This window comes from Salmo salar, chromosome ssa14 (genome assembly GCF_905237065.1).
Source record: "Salmo salar chromosome ssa14, Ssal_v3.1, whole genome shotgun sequence".
Classification (NCBI taxonomy): domain Eukaryota; kingdom Metazoa; phylum Chordata; class Actinopteri; order Salmoniformes; family Salmonidae; genus Salmo; species Salmo salar.
In genome coordinates this window covers 21,121,324-21,143,249 of record NC_059455.1, presented here as the reverse complement: position 1 = coordinate 21,143,249, position 21,926 = coordinate 21,121,324, and positions in this window count along the sequence as shown.

Genomic DNA, 21,926 nt, shown 5'->3' with positions numbered 1-21,926 from the left:
TTACTGACTTTCACCTCTCAGTAATCCTGCGCATAGCGAGGTCAGAAACTATACGTGACTTCACTGCTCTAGTCAATGCCCATCAGAGACTTCACTCCTCTGATTGAGTAGTTTAAATGTATTGTTGAGCTCTCTCTCTTTCTTGTGTTTTTGTGCATACCCGTTAACAAGAGTTCTGTCGATGGTGTTGAATGCACAGTGTATTTTTCCCTCTGTCTAGTTCATTGCATGTTTAATAATGAAAATACCTACCAAAAGGAGAACATGGATGTGGTTTATTTCTGTGCATGTTAAAGAAGTAAAATAAGCAGCATTTCTGAATGTGATTTACAGTAGATATATCTGTCAACACAGTCATACACATGATGTATAATCCTGTAATTTGATTCTGGCCCGTGATAGGAAAAATGTATTCCAATGTGGCGCTCCATGGAAAAGAATTGCCCAGGCCTGATCTACATAGTAGTATCATGTCTTACCTTAAGGATTCATAATCTAATCCTGAGTTTTATACTCCAGCTCCTCCTACTGACTATGTTGAATCAAATATATTGTAGATGTACATTTAATAGCAGGTTACAAATTATTTATGCACTGAATACACCACTGGATGAAGCTGTGGTCAAACAAAATTCATCAGATGCATGTAAATCTATAACTAACTGACAGGTGATAGGTCTGTATTCTGCTGAGTCAGTGAGTTAAGTGTCACTGGACATCACAGCACAGCAGTACAGAGCAGAGTCTCTCACTTCAACAGAGGAGATCTCCAGATCTGTACAGGTCTAATCTTTGTTCAGTATAACAGTGAGGTGAGAGTATGGAGGTTTATCTCTCACTACAGTCCTAGAGGCATGGAGGATGAAGAGGAGGAATTGGGGAGCTGATCCTGGATACTGTTTATACCACAGTACACTGTATGCTGAGGAGTAGTTGTAGGAAAGCTGAATATTACTACCCTCCTCTCCATACACTTCATGTTGGTTTGGCTGGATGATCTGCTCAAAACTGTCACCTGCTAATGTGAAGAGGTGATGGATAAATCACAAGGTAGATGTATTTGAAACGAGGAAAGATCTTGGTATTTACTCTAAAATCCCAAAATATAGATAAACTATAGAATAGCCAAAACATTTACTTAAAATAATGACAGGAACACAGGAATTTACTAACCTGTCAGAGCAGAGAGTAAAATAACTCAGTAGAGAACCATCATACTATAGCTGAGGTTATATGCTGGAGTGAAGTCTAACACAGTTTTTTACAGGATAATTTATTTTCTTGAACCTACAGTAGAACGCCCCCCATATTGTAGCTCTCCTGCCCAGAGCAGAGTCTGTTACTTCAGCAGAGGAGATCTCCAGATTCACACGGGTTCTCTCTTTATTCAAATTAACAGACAGTCGAGGGTCATCAGGCTTAGCTATAAATACAGAGGGGTTTGAGGTGACTGTAGTTTAGTGCAGGAATTGGGGTGCTGATCTGGGATATTGATGATACCATGGAAGATAGTCTACTGAGCCAGAGTAGTTGCAAGACATTGTAACCCTGCTTCCCTCCATGCCATGGTCTGTCTCTGAAGTTGGTTTTATGTAATTTTCATAACTGCCTACTGTAATAAAGTTACGTTTAGATAAACATTCTCAATTCATGGGAAATTATTACATACTCCGTGACATCTTCAAAACAAGAGAAAATATAATCTGTCATTTACATTTCTTCTAGGAAGTGCTATTTTCAAATGACACTTGACAGTTACATTGAATAAACTAAAAGTATGTAATGTCAGACTAATACTCATCAACAAGTGCAGAGAGGAGAAACACCGGGTAGAGAAATATGGTGATGGGTGTAACAGTGTGTTATCAGGAGGAAAAACTGAAGACATCCCACTCTTCCAGTCAGTTAGAGGAGAATCATCTCTCCACCTCTCATCTTAGCCCCTCCTATTCAGTACATGGACCCACATTACGTCAACATTATAATTTGTGATTAACAAATATTTGTAACGGTCGTCGTATATACTGGACCAAGGCGCAGCGGTTGAGTGCTCATTTTTAACTTTATTTAGAACACTTAATTAACAAAAACAAGAAAACGTATGAACGAAAAGTATTGCAGGCTAACACAGCAGTGCAACAACAACTTCCCACAAACCACAGGTGAAAAAAGGGCTACCTAAGTATGACTCCCAATCAGAAACAACGATGTACAGCTGTTCCTGATTGAGAGCCATACCAGGCCAACAAAGACATACACAACATAGAAAACCATAGAAATACAAAACAAGAACATTACCCAAAAACCCCGGAACACATAAAACAAACACCCCTCTTACATAAATACATATCCCAATAAACCCCGAACCACATAAAACAAATACCCCCTGCCATGTCCTGACCAAACTACAATAACCATTAAGATCTCCTGTAACTATACAGTAATAGCAGATAGTCTGCTGTGGTACAGACAGTACTCTGGATCAGGTCTCCAATTCCTTTACCTCATAACAACTATCAATAATCCATATGACGCGATAGGTGATCCACAAGACTTTCTACTGTCTGTTACACTGAACAAGGAGGGAACCTGTGTGGATCTCCTCTGTTGAAGTGACAGACACTGCTCTGTACTACTGTGCTCTGAAGCCCACAGTGACAGGAACCCAGAAACACAAAAAAAAACTGACTGTAATAAATTCCTACTCATAAAACAATGTAATAGGCAAGCATCTGCATACAAATGATCAGAGATCATGTTCATGATTAACACTCAATTAAGAAATATTGTCACGTCCTGACCAGTATAAGGGGTTAACTCTGCTGCCCTCTAAATAATACACCTCTGGGCTGGTTGGAGTAATATCATCCTATAAAGTATCACCTGTGAAGGAGAAGAAAATAAGCATGAGACAAAACATAAAAACCTCTTATTTTATATTTGAACACATCAAAACTTAGTTTAGATTCAACATTATTATAGATTACTTACATGCAATCACTTAACCTCTATGGGCTAGGTGGGACGCTTGCGTCCCACCTACACAACAGCCAGTGTAATCCCGTGGCGCGTTATTCAAAAACCTCAAAAATGCAAAAACTTCAATTTTTCAAACATATGACTATTTTACACCATTTTAAAGACAAGACTCTCGTTAATCTAACCACACTGTCCGATTTCAAAAAGGCTTTACAACGAAAGAAAAACATTAGATTATGTCAGCAGAGTACCAAGCCAGAAATAATCAGACACCCATTTTTCAAGCTAGCATATAATGTCACGAAAACCCAGAAGACAGCTAAATGCAGCACTAACCTTTGATGATCTTCATCAGATGACAACCCTAGGACATTATGTTTTTCAATACATGCATGTTTTGTTCAATCAAGTTCATATTTATATCAAAAAACAGCTTTTTACATTAGCATGTGACTAGCATGTGACTAGCATTCCCACCGAGCACTGCCGGTGAATTTACTAAATTAATCATGATAAACGTTCACAAAAAGCATAACAATTATTTTAAGAATTATAGATATAGAACTCCTCTATGCACTCGATATGTCCGATTTTAAAATAGCTTTTCGGTGAAAGCACATTTTGCAATATTCTCAGTAGATAGCCCGGCATCACAGGGCTAGCTATTTAGACACCCAGCAAGTTTAGCACTCACCAAAGTCAGCTTTACTATAAGAAAAATTGTATTACCTTTGCTGTCTTCGTCAGAATGCACTCCCAGGACTTCTACTTCAATAACAAATGTTGGTTTGGTTCAAAATAATCCATAGTTATATCCAAACAGCGGCGTTTTGTTCGTGCGTTCAAGACACTATCCGAAAGGGTAAATAAGGGTGACGAGCATGGCGCAATTCGTGACAAAAAAATTCTAAATATTCCATTACCGTACTTCGAAGCATGTCAACCGCTGTTTAAAATAAATTTTTATGCAATTTTTCTCATAAAAAAGCGATAATATTCCATTTACATTCCATTTAAGTCATTTAGCAGACACTCTTATCCAGAGCAACTTACAAATTGGTGCATTCACCTTATGATATCCAGTGGAACAACCACTTTACAATAGTGCATCTAAATATTTTAAGGGGGGGGGGGGGGTTAGAAGGATTACTTTATCCTATCCCAGGTATTCCTTAAAGAGGTGGGGTTTCAGGTGTCTCCGGAAGGTGGTGATTGACTCCGCTGTCCTGGCGTCGTGAGGGAGCTTGTTCCACCATTGGGGTGCCAGAACAGCGAACAGTTTGGACTGGGCTGAGCCGGAACCGTGCTTCCTCAGAGGTAGGGGGGCCAGCAGGCCAGAGGTGGATGAACGCAGTGCCCTTGTTTGGGTGTAGGGCCTGATCAGAGCCTGAAGGTATGGAGGTGCCATTCCCCTCACAGCTCCGTATGCAAGCACCATGGTCTTGTAGCGGATGCGAGCTTCAACTGGAAGGCAGTGGAGAGAGCGGAGGAGCGGGGTGACGTGAGAGAACTTGGGAAGGTTGAACACCAGACGGGCTGCGGCGTTCTGGATGAGTTGTAGGGGTTTAATGGCCCACGCTTGGAGCCCAGCCAACAGCGAGTTGCAGTAATCCAGACGGGAGATGACAAGTGCCTGGATTAGGACCTGCGTCGCTTCCTGTGTGAGGCAGGGTCGTACTCTGCGAATGTTGGAGAGCATGAACCTACAGGATCGGGTCACCGCCTTGATGTTAGTGGAGAACGACAGGGTGTTGTCCAGGATCACGCCAAGGTTCTTAGCACTCTGGGAGGAGGACACAAGGGAGTTGTCAACCGTGATGGCGAGATCATGGAACGGGCAGTCCTTCCCCGGGAGGAAGAGCAGCTCCGTCTTGCCGAGGTTCAGCTTGAGGTGGTGATCCGTCATCCACACTGATATGTCTGCCAGACATGCAGAGATGCGATTTGCCGCCTGGTTATCAGAAGGGGGAAAGGAGAAGATTAATTGTGTGTCGTCTGCATAGCAATGATAGGAGAGACCATGTGAGGATATGACAGAGCCAAGTGACTTGGTGTATAGCGAGAATAGGAGAGGGCCTAGAACAGAGCCCTGGGGGACACCAGTGGTGAGAGCGCGTGGTGCGGAGACAAATTCTCGCCACGCCACCTGGTAGGAGCGACCTGTCAGGTAGGACGCAATCCAAGCGTGGGCCGCGCCGGAGATGCCCAACTCGGAGAGGGTGGAGAGGAGGATCTGATGGTTCACAGTATCAAAGGCAGCAGATAGGTCTAGAAGGATGAGAGCAGAGGAGAGAGAGTTAGCTTTAGCAGTGCGGAGAGCCTCCGTGACACAGAGAAGAGCAGTCTCAGTTGAATGCCCAGTCTTCAAACCTGACTGATTAGGATCAAGAAGGTCATTCTGAGAGAAATAGCAGGAGAGCTGGCCAAGGACGGCACGTTCAAGAGTTTTGGAGAGAAAAGAAAGAAGGGATACTGGTCTGTAGTTGTTGACATGGGAGGGATTGAGTGTAGGTTTTTTCAGAAGGGGTGCAACTCTCGCTCTCTTGAAGACGGAAGGGACGTAGCCAGCGGTCAAGGATGAGTTGATGAGCGAGGTGAGGTAGGGGAGAAGGTCTCCGGAAATGGTCTGGAGAAGAGAGGAGGGGATAGGGTCAAGTGGGCAGGTTGTTGGGCGGCCGGCCGTCACAAGACGCGAGATTTCATCTGGAGAGAGAGGGGAGAAAGAGGTCAAAGCACAGGGTAGGGCAGTGTGAACAAGACCAGCGGTGTCGTTTGACTTAGCAAACGAGGATCGGATATCGTCAACCTTCTTTTCAAAATGGTTGACGAAGTCATCCGCAGAGAGGGAGGAGGGGGGGGAGGGGGAGGAGGATTCAGGAGGGAGGAGAAGGTAGCAAAGAGCTTCCTAGGGTTAGAGGCAGATGCTTGGAATTTAGAGTGGTAGAAAGTGGCTTTAGCAGCAGAGACAGAAGAGGAGAATGTAGAGAGGAGGGAGTGAAAGGATGCCAGGTCCGCAGGGAGGCGAGTTTTCCTCCATTTCCGCTCGGCTGCCCGGAGCCCTGTTCTGTGAGCTCGCAGTGAGTCGTCGAGCCATGGAGCAGGAGGGGAGGACCGAGCCGGCCTGGAGGATAGGGGACAGAGAAAATCAAAGGATGCAGAAAGGGAGGAGAGGAGGGTTGAGGAGGCAGAATCAGGAGATAGGTTGGAGAAGGTTTGAGCAGAGGGAAGAGATGATAGGATGGAAGAGGAGAGAGTAGCGGGAGAGAGAGAGCGAAGGTTGGGACGGCGCAATACCATCCGAGTAGGGGCAGAGTGAGAAGTGTTGGATGAGAGCGAGAGGGAAAAGGATACAAGGTAGTGGTCGGAGATTTGGAGTGGAGTTGCAATGAGATTAGTGGAAGAACAGCATCTAGTAAAGATGAGGTCAAGCGTATTGCCTGCCTTGTGAGTAGGGGGGAAGGTGAGAGGGTGAGGTCAAAAGAGGAGAGGAGTGGAAAGAAGGAGGCAGAGAGGAATGAGTCAAAGGTAGACGTGGGGAGGTTAAAGTCACCCAGAACTGTGAGAGGTGAGCCATCCTCAGGAAAGGAACTTATCAAGGCGTCAAGCTCATTGATGAACTCTCCAAGGGAACCTGGAGGGCGATAAATGATAAGGATGTTAAGCTTGAAAGGGCTGGTAACTGTGACAGCATGGAATTCAAATGAGGAGATAGACAGATGGGTCAGGGGAGAAAGAGAGAATGTCCACTTGGGAGAGATGAGGATTCCAGTGCCACCACCACGCTGGCTCGATGCTCTAGGGGTATGCGAGAACACGTGGGCAGACGAGGAGAGAGCAGTAGGAGTAGCAGTGTTATCTGTGGTAATCCATGTTTCCGTCAGCGCCAGGAAGTCTAGGGACTGGAGGGTAGCATAGGCTGAGATGAACTCAGCCTTGTTGGCCGCAGACCGGCAGTTCCAGAGGCTGCCGGAGACCTGGAACTCCACGTGGGTCGTGCGCGCTGGGACCACCAGGTTAGAGTGGCAGCGGCCACGCGGTGTGAAGCGTTTGTATGGCCTGTGCAGAGGGGAGAGAACAGGGATAGACAGACACATAGTTGACAAGCTACAGAAGTGTTGTTTCTTGTATTATTGTCTCTTGTGTCTTTAGAGAACTGTTTCACTTTGATATCCTTTTTCTTCTGTCCTGATTTTCTCTTTCCTTTCTTCTGTTAACTAGATATTCTTTGTTATTCTTTGTTAGCTAGCTAGCTTCTATTCTGACTGGGAATCTGCGTTTAGGTAAACAGACGAAAGAAAATAAAGCATTCGGTCGACTCGTGCACGCGCCTAAGCCCATAGTACTCTGATCGGCCACTTGCCAAACGCGATAAAGTGTTTCAGCCAGAACCTGCCTCGATATCGTTCAGCTTTTTCCCGGGCTCTGAGAGCCTATGGGAGCCGTAGGAAGTGTCAAGTTATTGCAAAGATCCTCAGTCTTCAATAAAAAGAGCCAAGATGAAACACAACTTGTCAGACAGGCCACTTCCTGCATGGAATCTTCTCAGGTTTTGGCCTGCCATATGAGTTCTGTTATACTCACAGACACCATTCAAACAGTTTTAGAAACTTTAGGGTGTTTTCTATCCAAAGCCAATAATTCTATGCATATTCTAGTTACTGGGCAGGAGTAGTAACCAGATTAAATCGGGTACGTTTTTTATCCGGCCGTGTCAATACTGCCCTCTAGCCCTAACAGGTTAAAGCTAAATAAATGTGGGGATTGACATTGTGGCTGAAACTGGAATTTAAAATGATAGCACACAGCACAGCAAGATTTGTGTGAATAAAAAAAAATCCTCCTCCTTCTAGTTCTGAATGGAACATCTCTTCTCAAACCTTTGAAGCCTCACCGAAAATATAGAGACTTGTCAGATGAGCAGAAGTAACAACAGACATCTTGTTCCTGCATGATGCCACTGTCACATCCTCAAAATGCAGGGCTGCACTGAAATGTGATTACCTTAGTCTCCCTCTATTGGATATTGGATGAAACCACTGTCTACTGAAGGGACCTAATAATGAACATGTTTCTCTTAGGGGATGTCAGTGTTTTCAGTTCACATTTTTGTACAGTGTGTCTGGGTTTCCCTTCATTGTGGGCTCCAGGGCACAGTAGTAAAGAGCAGAGTCTAACACTTCAGCAGAGGAGATCTCCAGATTCACACGGGTTCTCTCATCGTTCAGTTTAACCTGTTATGGCTAGGGGGCAGTATTTTCACGGCTGGATAAAAAACGTACCCGATTTAATCTGGTTACCACTCCTGATGCTAGCTTTTTTATAAAAGTTTGATTACCTTTTGTTGTCTTCGTCAGAATGCACTCCCAGGACTGCTACTTCAATAACAAATGTTGGTTTGGTCCAAAATAATCCATCGTTATATCCGAATAGCGGCGTTTTGTTCGTGCGTCCCAGACACTATCTGAAATGGTAAATCAGGGTTGTGCGCATGGCGCAATTCGTGACAAAAAAAATCTAAATATTCCATTACCGTACTTCGAAGCATGTCAACCGTTGTTTAAAATCCATTTTTATGCAATTTTTCTCGTAAAAAAGCGATAATATTCCGACCGGGAATGTCCATTTAGCTAAACAGATGAAAGTAAACAAAGCTTTCGGTCGACGCGGGCACGAGCCTGAGTCTCACAGTACTGTAACCAGCCACTACCCAAACGCGCTACTTTTTTTCAGCCAGAACCTGCAAAGCCACGATTCAGCTTTTTACCGCCTTCTGAGACCCTAGGGCAGCCGTAGGAAGTGTCACGGGACAGCTAAGATCCTCACTCTTCAATAAACAGAGACAAGAAGAACGACACCTTGTCAGACAGGCCACTTCCTGAATGAAACCTTCTCACATTTTTGCCTGCCAAATGAGTTCTGTTATACTCACAGACACCATTCAAACAGTTTTAGAAACTTTAGGGTGTTTTCTATCCATATGTAATAAGTATATGCATATTCTAGTTACTGGGTAGGAGTGGTAACCAGATTAAATCGGGTACGTTTTTTATCCAGCCGTGAAAATACTGCCCCCTAGCCATAACAGGTTAAAGATGAACTTCTTGTTAATTCAACCACGGTGTCAGATTTCAAAAAGACTTTATGGTGAAAGCATACCATGCCATTATCTGGCGACAGCGCCCAGCAGACAAATCATTACAAACAGTAACCAGTCAAGTAGAGGAGTTACACAAGTCAGAAATAGTGATAAAACTAATCACTTACCTTTGATCATTTTCCTATGGTTGCACTCACGAGACTCCCATTTACTCAATAAATGTTAATTTAGTTCGATAAAGTCCATTTTTATATCCAAAAACCTCCGTTTTGTTCGCATGTTTTCTTCAGGAATCCACAGGCTCAAATGCAGTCACAACAGGCAGATGAAAAATCCAAATAGTATCCGTAAAGTTTGTAGAAACATGTCAAACGATGTTTATATTCAAACCTCATGTTGTTTTTAGCCTAAGTAATCGATAATATTTCAACCAGACAATAACGTCATCAATATAAAAGGTAAACAAGAAAGGCGCTCTCTCAGTCTCATGCATGAAAAAGATCTGGGCCACTGCAGTGTCCACTCATTCAAAGTGTTCTTACTCCCTCATTTTTTAGAACACAACCCTGAAACAATTTCTAAAGACTGTTGACATCTAGTGGAAGCCATCGGAAGTGCAATTTGAGTCCTAAGTCAATGGATTCTGTAATGGCATTCAATAGACAACTAGAAAATAAAACAATCCCACTTCCTGGATGGATTTTTCTCAGGTTTTCGCCTGCCATATCAGTTCTGTTATACTCAGACATTTTTTTAACAGTTTTGGAAACTTTACAGTGTTTTCTATCCAAATCATATGCATATCCTAGCTTCTGGGCCTGAGTAGCAGGGAGTTTACTTTGGGCACGCTTTTCATCCGGAAGAGAGAATAGTGCCCCCTACCCTAGTGAAATTAAATAACACCTCCCCTTGACTTAAAAAACGGCACACAACACAGAGTACTGTACAGTCGTGGCCAAAAGTTTTGAGAATGACACAAATATTCATTTTCACAAAGTCTACTGCCTCAGTTTGTATGATGGCAATATGCCTTTACTCCAGAATGTTATGAAGAGTGATCAGATGAATTGCATTTAATTGCAAAGTCCCTCTTTGCCATGCAAATGAACTGAATCCCCTTAATCCTCTTCAGCGTCTCATCCCGTCAGCGGGATCAAAATCCAGCGAAAAATCATATCGCCATTAGCATAACAAAATTTAATAATTTGAATATTTTTTTTTTCTTCGTTTTATAGATGCACCTCTCCTGAATCGACCCACGTCGTCCGATTTCAAAAAGGTTTAACAGGAAAAGCAAATCATTAGATTATGTTAGAGGAGTCCATCGTAAAATGCAGCAACATAGCCATTTTCCGACCAAACACATGCATCACAAATAACCAAAAAACAGCTAAATGCAGCACTAACCTTTTACAAACTTCATCAGATGACACACCTAGGACATCATGTTACACAATGCATGCATTCTTTTGTTCAATAAAGTTCATATTTATATATGAAAACAGCATTTTACATCGGCGTCTGACGTTGACTAACTATTTTCCCGTCAAATGCATCCAGGGAAACAGTGCTACATTTTACTGAATTACTATTCGAAAACATTTTTAAATGTAATATTGTCATTCTAAGATTTATAGATGAATATCTCTTGAAAGCACCTGTCATACCAGATTTAAAAATAACTTTACTGGGTAATCACACTTAGCGATAAAAGGGGATGCGATACTCAGAAAATGAGCAATTAAATACAGCTCGGCGCCATCTTGGAACAATCGCATATCACATCTGATGTTGTATAATATTGTCAATAATCCCTTACCTTTAGTTGTCTTCATCAGAAAGCACTTCCAGGAATCCCAGGTCCACAACAGATGTATTTTCGGTCGAAAAAGTCCATCCTTTATGTTCAATTAGCTTGCTGATGTTAGTGCGTCCGAAGGGCATATCCAACTAATCTGCCTTGCGCGCCACAGTGGTTTCGAAATAGTACTTTTTTTTCACATTTAGGTTCGTTCAAACATGTCAAACGTTGTATAACATAAATCTTCAGGGCCTGTGTCAACAAGAGAGCCAATAAGATTCGAGGGGGACGATTTCAATCTGTTTCAAAACGTTTCCAAAGGTGGGGGTAGACAGGGCCGCTGGCGTCATAATGGTGATGGCCGTCCCGCTGTAACCAATTTCGAACGCGTCTCATTGACTGAGTTTCGACAGTAGAAGGCTCAAAACACTTTGTAAAGACTGGCGCCATCTTGTGGAAGCAATAGGAAGTGCTCAAATAACGATAGTTCACGGTGTGAATAATAGGCAATGACGTGACGTTGAGTCCACAATTCAGAATTCCACTTCCTGTTTCAATCGGTCTCGGGGTTTTGACTGCCATATGAGTTCTGTTATATTCACAGACACCATTCAAACAGTTTTAGAAACTTTAGGGTGTTTTCTATCCACAGGTATTAATTATATGCATATCCTAGCTTCTGAGTCTGATTAGTAGGCCGTTGAAAATGGGCACGAATTTTTTCCAAAATGCGCTGTGGCGCCCCCTATCCTAGGGTAACGTCAAGAGGTTAAAACATTTCCAATGCATTTCAGCCCTGCTGAAAGGACCAGCTGACATCATGTCAGTGATTCTCTCCTTAACTTCTTAAAGTATAGGGGGCAGTATTTTCATGGCCGGATGAAAAAAGTACCCAAATTAAACTGGTTACTACTCTGGCTCAGAAACTAGAATATGCATATTATCCAGGCAGAGTATAGGAGCTCAGTCACTGAGTGGACTGCCTGGGGACAAAAGGATTGGATATGCACGATCCCGCGAGCACGGCTTTCCTTCTTTTTCTTCTTCAATGAATATGCTATTGTCCGGTTGGAATATTATCGCAATTTTACGTTAAAAATACTATAAAGATTGATTTTAAACAACGTGTGACATGCTTCTAAGAACGGAACATTTTGACTTTTCGTCTCTGGTACCGCGCTCGTGCGTTATGCATTTGGATAGTGCTCTGTACGCACGAACAAATACTGAGGTATTTGGACATAAATATAGATTATTTCGAACAAAAACAACATTTCTTGTAGAAGTAGCAGTCCTGGGAGTGCATTCTGACAAAGACCAGCAAAGGTAAGAGAATATTTATAATACTAATTCTGAGTTTAGGTGACCCCGAACTTGGCGGGTGTCTGTATAGCTTACTGTGATGGCGAGCTTTGTACTCAGAATATTGCAAAATGTGCTTTCTCCGTAAAGCTATTTTAAAATCTGACACAGCGGTTGCATAAAGAAGTACTGTATCTATAATTCTTAAAATAATTGTTATGTATTTTGTAAATTCACCAGAAGGTTTTGGTTGGAATACATTTTCTGAACATCACGCGCCAATGTAAAATGGGGTTTTTGGATATAAATATGAACTTTATTGAACAAAACATATATGTAATGTGTAACATGATGTCCTAGGAGTGTCATCTGATGAAGATCATCAAAGGTTAGTGCTTCATTTAGCTGTGTTTTTGGTTTTTGTGACATATATCCTTGCTTGGAAAAGTTCTAAAGACTGTTGGCATCTAGTGGAAGCCATAGGAACTGCAAGCAGATTTCTAATAAAAAGGGCTTACCATAGAAAACTAATGGAAAACACATTGACCTCAAAAATGTTTTTCCCTGGATGGATTGTGCTTGGGGTTTTGCCTGCCAAATCAGATGCATATCCTAGCTTCTGGGCCTGAGTAGCAGGCAGTTACTTTGGGCACGCTTTTCATCCGGATGTGAAAATACTGCCCCCTAGCCCAAAGTGTTTTTAAGGAAGACAACCTCTTCTGCAAACCATCTGAAACCAGGACAACAGGAGAGGATATTTTTAAAGTGTGGGGCAGCTTTGTGACATCAAATGGACTTTGGTGGTCAAGATGTGTTGGTATCTGTACTGATGGCACAAAAGCCATGACAGCTGGACATAGTGGAGTGGTAACGCACGTGCAAGCAGTTGCTCCCGACACCACTTGGGTACACTGCAGCATCCACCGAGAGAATCTTGCTGCCAAGGGAATGCCTGACAGCTTGAAAGACATTTTGGACACTACAATGAAAATTGTTAATTTTGTTAACTTCTATGGGCTAGGTGGGACGTCAGCGTTCCACTCTATTCAACAGCCAGTGGAAGAGTGTGGCGCGAAATACAAAAACCTAAAAAATGCTGTAATTTCAATATTTCAAACATACTTACACCATTTGAAAGACAAGACTCTCGTTGATCTAACCACATTTTCCGATTTCAAAAAGGCTTTACAGTGAAAGCAAAACATTAGATTATGTTAGGAGAGTACATAGACACAAATAATCACACAGCCATTTTTCAAGCAAGCATATATGTCACAAAAACCCAAAACACAGCTAAATGCAGCACTAACCTTTGATCTTCATCAGATGACACTTCTAGGACATTATGTTATACAATACATGCATGTTTTGTTCAATCAAGTTCATATTTATATCAAAAACCAGCTTTTTACATTGGCATGTGATGTTCAGAAAATGCATTCCCACCCAAAACTTCCGGTGAATTTACTAAATTACTCATCATAAACGTTGACAAAATACATAACAATTATTTTAAGAATTATAGATACAGAACGCCTTTATGCAATCGCTATGTCAGATTTTAAAATAGCTTTTCGGCGAAAGCACATTTTGCAATATTCTGAGTACATAGCTCAGCCATCACGGCTAGCTGTTTTGACAACCGCCAACTTCTGGGCACACTAAACTCAGAATTAGTATTAGAAAAATTGTATTACCTTTGCTGATCTTCGTCAGAATGCACTCCCAGGACTGCTACTTCCACAAGAAATGTTGTTTTTGTTCCAAATAATCGAAAGTTATGTCCAAATACCTCCGTTTTTTTTGTGCGTTCAGGTCCAAAGGGTAACGCGCAAGCGCAATTCGAGACAAAAAAATTCAAAATGTTCCATTACCGTACTTAGAAGCATGTTTAAAATCAATTTTTATGGTATTTTCTCATAAAATAGCGATAATATTCCAAATGGACAATAGTGTATTCATTCAAAGAGGAAAAGAAAAAACAGCATGGTCTCGTGAATGCGCATATTCAATCTCTTAGTCACCAAGCAGACCACTGAGAAACTGAGCTACTATACTCTGCCCAGAGACAGGAGACGCCTCAATCTGCTTTCTGAAGGCTTTAGAGAGCCAATGGAAGCCTTAGAAAGTGCTGCGTAACCCCACAGATACTGTAGTTTCGATAGAGAATCAAAAGAAGAACTACAAATTGTCAGACAGGCCACTTCCTGCTTGGAATTTTCTCAGGTTTTTGCCTGCCATATGAGATCTGTTATACTCACATACACCATTCAAACAGTTTTAGAAACTGCAGAGTGTTTTCTATCCAAATCTACTAATAATATTTGACTCTGGGCCCGAGAAGTAGGCCGTTTAATTTGGGTACGTTTTTCATCCGGCCGTGAAAATACTGCCCCCTATAGCAAAGAGGTTAACATAAAACTTCAATAATATTCCAACTGGACGATTCCAATGTCTTGAAAAACATTATGGAACACAGCTACCTCATCACGTGAACGCGCGCCACAAAACGTTTGTCATTTTCTGAGTCACCAACTTCCCGGCCTTCTTGTTCGCTCTCTGTTCACTGCAAAAGCCCGCAACTAGGTTCTAAAGACTGTTGACATCTAGTGGAAGCCTTAGGAAGTGCAAAATGAATCCTAAATCACTGTGTGTTAGATAGGCAATGACTTGAAAAGACAACAAGCATCAGATTTCCACTTCCTGGATGGATTTTTCTCAGGTTTTTGCCTGCCATATGAGTTCTGTTATACTCACAGACATCATTCAAACAGTTTAAGAAACTGCAGAGTGTTTTCTATCCAAATCTACTAATAATATGCATATTCTAGTTTCTGGGTCCGAGTAGTAATTTGGGTAAGTTTTTCATCCGGCAGTGAAAATACTGCCCCCTACCCAAGAGAGGTTAACTAATTACACATTATTATGACTGTTAAATGTATTTTACTTATCCACCAATGTTAAAAAGAACAAGGTGAATCGGCACAGAATGGTTATTGTTAGAGAGACAATCTTACAATGCACTGAGGAAAGACCTTCATGTCATTTTGAGTGTCTCCTTTTCATTCTCATACTAGCTCCTCCTCTAAACACAACACAACTCATTTTTCAGAGGATCTTCTGAAGTGAATGAATAACAGGAAGAAAAACTGCATTTTCAAATGATTTGGTTTCCATATTTATTATATTCTCTAATATGTATTGAATTTCCCCTAATATGTTAAATGTGTTTTTACTTACTCTAACAACTGTTGTTACCACAATAATCTAATCTACAAACCCTCTGCTGCCTTATAATGAACTGTGGTCTTGAAATGACTAACAAGCTCATCTAAAACAAGTAATTTATCAGTGTTCTAGTTTTTGTACATATTCTCAAAGACTATGTATCGCTGGGCTCCTTCAGGGCAAAGTTGTAGAGAGCTGTGTCTGCCAGAGTTACTTGTTTTATCTTGAGTGTAGTTTGGGATATATTTCTATCCACAGTATCAAATTGACAACCCAGTGTGACCTGTTCTCCCTCCATAGCGATCACGTCTCCTGGTGGCTGAATGACTGCGTATTCTCCTCTACATTCTGGAAAATAATGTAATACACATTTTGATTAGGGGAGAAAATAATCAAGCAACATGATTGAGGGAATAAAAACGCATTCAATTAATGCTAGTAGTATTGTACTGAAATGCATATTTACAAAATAAAGGGGTTGAAGAAAAGGCATTAAGAAAAAAAATGTATTAATATTTATCATGATAAATGACAGTTTTCATACCACAACAAAATGCAGAAAGAATCAGAATATGCTTCAACCAAGATCCCATGTCTACTGTGAGATGGGTATGTAAGGAGAGAGTAAACACACTGACTTACAAATGTCTCAGGATTTTGATACTCTGCACTTTAGGTACCATTAAGCTTGTCACGGTAACGGGTTATGAAAGAAGAATTCATTGCAAACAGTTCTGAAAACGTTGATGCTCAATTACTTTGCTTTACGCAGAATGACTCTTAAAGTCCCATGGTCACAACATGTCAGGATTCCAGTAAGATCAGCATATTTAAAAAAAGATAATGACAGCCGTATCCTACCAAAGATAAGTGCAGCAAGAACAACAAAGGTCAGCCAATGTCCAATACTTATCATAGGATACACTGAGCAAGACAAACTAATATGTAATGACGTTGACTGACCTTTGTTAGAAACGGATGTGCTCTCTTGATTCCTGTCTTTGTGGCAGCACAGGCCTAGACCATGCAGCACAGCACAGACGGATGCTCAAAAAAGCAACACTAACTTGGTACTGTGGCCCCCTTGTGGTTGATGTTGGCTTTTCCATTACTCTCTAAACAATACTGAGTATAACTTTTTTTCTCGTGAATGAATCTAGTTAGACTTGACTAACTGTATATGTTTTAATCCAAGAGATATATTAATGGCATTTTAATGTCTCTTAAATCTACATTTAGAGCTGAATTGGAAGAGGGAGCTTTATTTTCCCCTTGACATCACTTTTTTTCAAAGTGATGTTGTATACTGTACAGACAGGTGTATTGTCATTGTGTACCATAGCTTAGTATGTTTTTGTAAGGGGGTTGTATCTTCTGTTGTCACAGTGGGCCTCAGAGCACAGTAGTACACAGCAGAGTCAGACAGCTGCACCCTCTGGATCGTCAAGGGGACTGATTTGGAGTTGGCATCTAGATCGGCATGAAATCTCTCCTTGAACTCAGTATCATTGTCCCCAATTCCACATTTTTGCCACATAATCATATACTTGGGGAAGTCGTTTGCTCGCTGTTTGTACCAGAATAGATATGGACTTGGATCATCTGTTTCATAATGACAGACAAGTGTTATTTGTCCTCCTTCAGGAGCCGTCTCAACTCCTTTTGCCTGTAACACTCTGTCTCCTCTACATTCTGGAGAGAAATTATATACGTTGAAAAAAGAACGGATGTTTGATGATTTATACCAATTAAATCATTGGGAGCATATAGAGTGAGCTAATTTCACGATTCTTCATGACAACATCAAGTGATAATTAGAGCAATGGCAGTCAGCAAAAATGTTTTATCATACCCCAACAAAATGCAGAAAGAATCAGAATATTCTTCAGCCAAGATTCCATGTCTACTGTGAGATGGGTAGGTAAGGAGAGAGCAAACACACTTATATGTGTCACCACTTCTTTAACTCTGCCTTCGGAAGCATTGAGGAGGAGCTTCCACTAGGCTCTCTAAGAGTCTTACATCACACTATCAAATCGTTTTTGAAATGAGGCTGTATATCCTGTTGTCACAGTGGGCCTCAGAGCACAGTAGTACACAGCAGAGTCAGACAGCTGCAACCTCTGGAACGTCAAGGGGACTGACTTGGAGTCTGCATCGAGATGGGCATCAAATCTATCCTTGAACTCAGTGGCATTTTTACTTCCAAAAGGAAAACGGCCCAGCATGAACTTTGGGAAACCATGTAATTCATGCTTGTACCAGAACAGGTAGAGATTTCTAGTATCATCTGTATAAAATTGATAGTCAGTGGTGTGGGGGCTGTGCTTTGGCAAAGTGGGTGGGGTTATATCCTGCCTGTTTGGCCCTGTCCGGGGGTATCATCGGATGGGGCCACAGTGTCTTCTGATCCCTCCTGTCTCAGCCTCCAGTATTTATGCTGCAGTAGTTTATGTGTCGGGGGGCTAGGGTCAGTCTGTTACATCTGGAGTATTTCTCTTGTCTTATCCGGTGTCCTGTGTGAATTTAAATATGCTCTCTCTAATTCTCTTTTTCTTTCTTTCTCTCGGAGGACCTGAGCCCTAGGACCATGCCTCAGGACTACCTGGCATGATGACTCCTTGCTGTCCCCAGTCCACCTGGCCATGCTGCTGCTCCAGTTTCAACTGTTCTGCCTGCGGCTACGGAACCCTGACCTGTTCACCGGACGTGCTTGTTGCACCCTCGACAACTACTATGATTATTATTATTTGACCATGCTGGTCATTTATGAACATTTTAACATCTTGACCATGTTCTGTTATAATATCCACCTGGCACAGCCAGAAGAGGACTGGCCACCCCTCATAGCCTGGTTCCTCTCTAGGTTTCTTCCTAGGTTTTTGGCCTTTCTAGGGAGTTTTTCCTAGGGAGTTTTTCCTAGCCACCGTGCTTCTTTCACATGCATTGCTTGCTGTTTGGGGTTTTAGGCTGGGTTTCTGTACAGCACTTTGAGATTTCAGCTGATGTACAAAGGGCTATATAAATACATTTGATTTGATTTGATTTTTGATTTGATAGTCCAGTGTGACCTGTTCTCCTTTAGTAGCGATCACATCTCCTGTTGGCTAAATGACTGAGTCTTCTCCTCTGCATTCTGGAAAATAGTGTAATACACAATTGTATCAGGGAGAAAATAATCAAGCAACCTGATTGAGTGAATACAAATGTATGAATGGTAGTATTGTACTGAAAAATATGTTTGGAAAAAAAAGGGATTTGAGCAAAGTCAGTAAACAAATCAGATATTTTTTTTATTATACCGTAACAACATGCAGCAAGAATCAGTAAATTACTCAGCCAGGGTCCCATGTCTGCTAGTGTGAGATCAATGGGAGAAGAGTAAAACCGCTCGGATGTAGCTAGGCCGTGATGACAGCATGAAATCCTTGTCTCCTCCTCTTTTTGTGTATTGTCAAACATTGAGAATCCTGAGGCAAACACTCTACAGAGCTAGATGCGAAATTCAGGCTGGAATGAAACCTCCACTGGAACTCAACACTACTGCTCCCTTCTGAATAACGATCTCTTCTCAGGACATACTGAGGAGAGTTCCTAGTTAACTGGATGTACCTGGACTGGACTACTGGTAGTGTAGTTACAGTCCTCTTTCAAAGGCAGTAACATGTCCACTCTGCCGGTCAACAGCCTCATCTTTGCAATCTGAAAAAATATATCTTGGGGTTGTATAATACATAATATGCTAAGGTTCATAGAATGAGAGTGTAGAAAGGAGAAGCACTATACTGTACCAAAATAGCATGCATCCAGAATAAGTAAAGTATTCCTAAGCCAATGTGCCATTATGAATCATGTATAGAGGAAGAACAGACTGTTATAGACTTTATGTTCCATCCACTGTAGCTTATTGTATATTCAATTATTTAGTTCAATAGCAAGAGGGATTCCTTGTTAAAGTTGATATATTTGGAACCATAAATATCGTGTATACATAATGTTATCTTATTATACAAGTCATGTGAACATTATAATTTGGCTGTTGTTATGGGGTTTGAAGAAATATATTTTCTGTTAATGCCAAATTGAGCTCTTCTGACAAATATAATACAATAATATGTCCACTGAGGATTTGCAACAAAATCAGAATAATTTTCCACAGTAGCCTATGGATCAGTCCAATATAGACCTGGGGCCGGTTTCACAAAACCTTCTTAAAACCTCTTAAGGATTGGACCCTTTCGAATGTTTTTTGGCCTAAAATTACATACCCAAATCTAACTGCCTGTAGCTCAGGACCTGAAGCAAGGATATGCATATTATTGATACCATTTGAAAGTAAACATTTTGAAGTTTGTGGAAATGTGAAATTAATATAGGCGAATATAACACATTAGATCTGGTAAAAGATAATACAAAGAAAAAAACATGCGTTTTTTTGTATTTTTTTGTTCCAACATCTTTGAAATGCAAGAGAAAGGACATTATCTGACATAGGACTCTAGGCACAATTTATATTTTGGCCACTAGATGGCAGCAGTGTATTTGTAAAGTTTTAGACTGATCCAATGAACTATTGCATTTCTGTTCAAACTGTTGTGTCAAGTCTGCCCAAATGTGCCTAATTGGTCAATATATACATTTTCAAGTACATAACTGTGCACTCTCCTCAAACTATAGAAGGGTATGTTTTCACTGTAATACCTACTGAAAATTGGACAGTGCAGTTAGATTAACAAGAATTTAAGCTTTCTGCCCATATAAGATATGTCTATGTAGTGGGAAATTTCCTTGTTACTTACAATGTCATGCTAATCACATGAGCGCACGTTAGCTCAAATGTCCCGAGGGTGGGCCACTGATCTGTAGAGATCCTTAAGACGTTTTAAGAATACATTTCTTCTTAACCTCTCTTGGGTATGTGGGACGTGACCGTCCCACCTGCAGGACACACTATTCAACAGCCAGTGAAATAGCAGGGCGCCAAATTCAAAACGACAAAAATCTCATAATTCAAATTTCTCAAACATAGAACTATTATTTCCCATTTTAAAGATAAGATTCTCGTTAATCCAACCACATTGTCCGATTTCAAAAAGGCTTTATGGAGAAAGCATAGCATTAGATTATGTTAGCACATCACCTTGACAAGAAAAACCACACAGCCATTTTCCAAGCAAGGAGAGGCGTCACAAAAACCAGAAATACAGCTACAATTAAGCACTAACCTTTGATGATCTTCATCAGATGGCACTCATAGGACTTCATGTTACACAATACATGTATGCTTTGCTCGATAAAGTTCAGATTTATATCCAAAAAACCCATTTTACATTGGCCAGTAATGTTCAGAAATGTTTTTCCTTCAAAAACCTCCGGTGAATGAGCACATCAATTTATAGAAATACTCATCATAAACGTTGATAAAATATTAAACTGTTATTCAAAGAATTATAGATAATTCATTAACCTGTTGGGGATAGGGGGCAGTATTTGCACGGCCGGATAAAAAACATACCCGATTTAATCTGGTTACTACTCCTGCCCAGTAACTAGAATATGCATATATGCGCTTCCTATTTGGAATCTTCTCAGGTTTTGGCCTGCCAAATGATTTCTGTTATACTCACAGACACCATTCAAACAGTTTTAGAAACTTTAGGGTGTTTTCTATCCAAATCAAACAATTATATGCATATTCTAGTAAATCGGAGTTTGGTGAGTACCACACTTGGTGGGTGTCAAAATAGCTAGCCTGTGATGGCCGGGCTATCTACTCAGAATATTGCAAAATGTGCTTTCACCGAAAAGCTATTTTAAAATCGGACATAGCGAGTGCATAGAGGAGTTCTGTATCTATAATTCTTAAAATAATTGTTATGTTTTTTGTGAACGTTTATCGTGAGTAATTTAGTAAATTCACCGGAAGTGTTCGGTGGGAATGCTAGTCACATGCTAGTCACATGCTAATGTAAAAAGCTGGTTTTTGATATAAATATGAACTTGATTGAACAAAACATGCATGTATTGTATAACATAATGTCCTAGGATTGTCATCTGATGAAGATCATCAAAGGTTAGTGCTGCATTTAGCTGTGGTTTTGTTTTATGTGACATTATATGCTAGCTTGAAAAATGGGTGTCTGATTATTTCTGGCTAGGTACTCTGCTGACATAATCTAATGTTTTGCTTTTGTTGTAAAGCCTTTTTGAAATCGGACAGTGTGGTTAGATTAACGAGAGTCTTGTCTTTAAAATGGTGTAAAATAGTCATATTTTTAAAAAATTGAAGTAATGTTTGAGAAATTGAAGTAATAGCATCTCTAAGGTATTTGAATATCGCACCACGGGATTACACTGGCTGTTGAGTAGGTAGCACACTTTGCAATAATCTGAGTACGGCACTCAGAAAACAACATCAGGCAATACAGATACCCGCCATTTTGGAGTCATCTAAAATCATAAATAGCATTATAAATATTCACTTACCTTTGATGATCTTCATCAGAATGGACTCCCAGG